Source organism: Carassius carassius, chromosome 29 (genome assembly GCF_963082965.1).
Source record: "Carassius carassius chromosome 29, fCarCar2.1, whole genome shotgun sequence".
Taxonomy (NCBI): Eukaryota; Metazoa; Chordata; class Actinopteri; order Cypriniformes; family Cyprinidae; genus Carassius; species Carassius carassius.
The window spans coordinates 21526636-21530200 of record NC_081783.1 but is presented as its reverse complement, the minus strand read 5'-3'; the positions used below and the strand labels follow the sequence as shown (position 1 = coordinate 21530200).

General features: G+C 33.0%; 1 protein-coding gene across 1 annotated transcript in view; it reads right to left on the bottom strand.

The window, feature by feature from the left end:
- The window catches only part of LOC132109877 (dedicator of cytokinesis protein 2-like), a 125754-nt gene that overhangs the window by 18199 nt on the left and 103990 nt on the right, over positions 1–3565 (bottom strand). The gene's annotated exons all lie outside the window — the stretch shown is intronic.

Here is a 3565-nt window from a genome sequence, read left to right as displayed (position 1 = left end):
AGAAGCAGGTCGAAGTTTGAGAAATCAAAACCAGAAGTAATATGTACCATATTTAAAAAATTATGAAATTGAAATATAGATTTATAAATGTATGAAATAACATGAATTATATATATATATATATATATATATATATATTTAAAATCTTAATTATAAATGAGAAAAATCACTCATACGTGTATATATATATATATATATATATATGTATGTTAGGGCTGCCTTCGACTAAGGATTTTTCTGGTCGACTTGTAGTCGTTCATTTTAAGTATTTGTCGATTTATCGCATATTTATTAATTAAGCATTTAAATCATTATAATGAGCCTTTAATTGGCTGCATAGTCTAATAAGCACTCAAGTACAGGCATAAAGCTTGCCACAGAGCACTGCAGAAGAAATTATTATGAATCTGTTAGTGAAAAACAGTAAGGAGACTGCATTAACATTTTAATAATTTGATAAACTAGTGTTTTCTTTGTTTTTGGTTTAAGAGATGAAGTCGGCGAAACTGACTCGTCATCTCCACAGTAGTAATGCGCCTGTATCCATGTTTCATATGGATTAGTCTGAAGATAGGCAATGTGCTTTCCATTTGAATTAGTTCATTTGAAAGTAGACATTTCTTTCTCTATAGATAGATATTTTTTATGTCTGTAAGGCAAGAGTTTCACGCTCAAGTTTACAGTGACTGAGACGGCAGAAAGTGCATGTTTGCTTTCATTATTTTACAAAAGCGTGATTTGTTGTTATTGTGAGTGCTCACAAATAAAGTTTAGAGTCTTTACAGTTTTGAAAGATGTATTCATCTTATCTGTATGAGCAAAAATGACAGAGAAGCCTATTTTAAGAGCAAGGAGTGCACCAGTGCCTCCATCTGTCCTGCAGTGAGCTACTGTTCAGCTTCCACACTCCACACAGACACAATAGCACACATCTTTCTATGTTAACAATAGATAGAGCAGCCTTGTAAAGTTGCTAATATTACATATTTTTAGATGATAAACCATATTTAAGTTGAATATTGGCGAATGTTTGGCTGTCCTGCATGATGTACTGTATACAATAGACCAGCCGTAAATGATCTGTCCGTCACGGACTGTGAAGTGTGTCAGCAAAGTGTGGATTTACTTCACCAATATTACAACCAACAGCGGAGACGCATCACATACAACATATGTATATCGTCACTTCCCTTCAGGTACTGTTTACTAACAAGGTGATGGTGCCAACTACTGGCCTGGCATATGTAACACAGCGTTTTTGGCCGTTTCGCATATATGTGTAAATACGAATTGTTTTGAAAATGTTGTCATGTATATGTGAAACTTTTTAAAAATGACAAGGGAAAAACTTTTCTGTCATTTGATTACATCTGTTGTCATGTAAACATAGCCGTAGACTAGAGAAAAAGACACAAACACACACCTGAACACACACACGACGTCCGGGAGCATCCGGGAGCATGTTGAAAATGTGTGTGTGTGTGTGTCACGGTCACTTCTTGTCCTGGTTCCAGTTCTTCTTCCCCTGCGGCTGTAACCTCATCTACATCTTTCTCATTCTTTCATTTTCCTCCTGTTATACTTCTTTTCACAGCTGCCCCCCTTTAGTCCTCTCTCTCATTTTCACCCCCACCCCCCACCATCTCTCTCTCTCTCTCTCTCTCTCTTTAAATTGATGTTATGAGATTCCAGCTCCACTTCAGATCAAATTAAAATAAGATTTAGTGAGAGCAAACCGCACGACCTTCCTTCATCCTGTGTTTTACATATCACACACACACTACATGAGGACATGTTGTGCACCTTTGTTGTTTTTATGTAAAGCTAATAGCAATGACTGCAGACCAACAATATTGATAAAACTTCAATGTTTTGTATTTTATAGATGTTTGAAAAAAAAAGAACGGTAATAACTTTAAAATTCACATTTCCTATCGAGGGCACCCATAGATTTTGTGAGATTAAGATAATATTATAATTGATATTTTTAATTAGTTTTTTTCTTATGTTTTCCATTTTCATTTTAAAGTATTAGTAATTTTAAGCTTTTTCAAATATCTGTATTGTTTTTTTGTTTTTGTTTTTCAATTTTAGGTTTAATTATTTTAGAACAAGTTAAACCTAGTTAAACCAAACAAAAATTTGAAAATACTGAATAATAATAATAATAAAAATCTAAATGTATTTTATTATTTTATTTTGTTTCAGTTAACATTATTTTATTACAAGTACTGAAACATTTGTTTTTATGATTTTACTTTTAGTTTCAGTTAACTATAATAACCCTGCATCACACACACACACACACACACACACACATACACACACACACAGAGAGACCTTAGATGCTATATTAGAAATGGCATGTTTTCTATCATTTTTTTCTATCTTCTAACACGCTTCCTAAACCAGCCCACACAAAAACCTGTGCACGTGATTATATTCATTATAAATATATTATATATAATAAATATAATATTTTAAAATATATTATAAATATAAATTATATTTAATCACAAATCAGATCAGCCTTTTCAACCTGTGACGAAACATGACAATTTACTTATGACAAATACACCAAATACACAAACATTTGATGAAAAGAATTTTGAAATGATAAAGCAGTGGATATCAATCAAACAGGGAAAATTCTCCGAACGTTCTGACAAGCTTCTTTCAAATTTATGAACAAATGCCAGCCAGTCACATTAATAGATGTTGTTTAAAGTTATCTGGGTTTTTTTTATTTTAGTTTCAATTTATATGTCACTACTACTTGTTTCAGAGAACATTTAAAAGTATAATCTTCATAATGTTTGAAAAAAATGATCAAATGGAACGTACCCTTCACGTTTTCTCTGACATTTTCGCAATAATCAAGATTTTATTTTTAAAAAATATATATAATTTAAAAACTGGACGTTTTTGAACATTCAGAGAACATTAACGAGTAATGTTTAAAAAACTTAATGGAATTTTTCTTTGAAAACTTTATTTTCTTTTGTTCATTTCAACATTTTTTCGTTTGTTTGAGCCTTATACAGAAACAGAGATTCAACCAATGGTGTGAGTTTGGGGGCGGGACTATCTATTTATCCGACCAATGACAGGTGAGATGAGTGTCTCAGAAAGATGTTTGAAAAAGGTGTTTTGGTACACCAGTGCTACAAATAAGATGCACAATACTTGTATTCCTCATTTCAACAGGCCTTTTTTAAACTGAACCTAAACTGAAACTTCTTCTGATTGTAAAGTGTGTTCTTTACCGCAAATAACACCAGCTGTCCGTTGTGCTGACATTCAGACATACTAGTAATAATAATATATCATGAGGGGGGGGCACTATTTTTAAAACCACGCATGATGTTTTCTAACAAAACACACAAATTTGCAAACTGCAAACACTTCTTTGACCTTAAATCTTGAACACGTTTGGACAGTGTGTGTGTGTCCAGACCTCCTATCAGCAACTAATGTGACCAAACAGGAGGGGGAAACCAGGACACACAGCGGGATTAAAACACACACACACACATGCACACACACAGAGAGAGAGGGAGAGAGA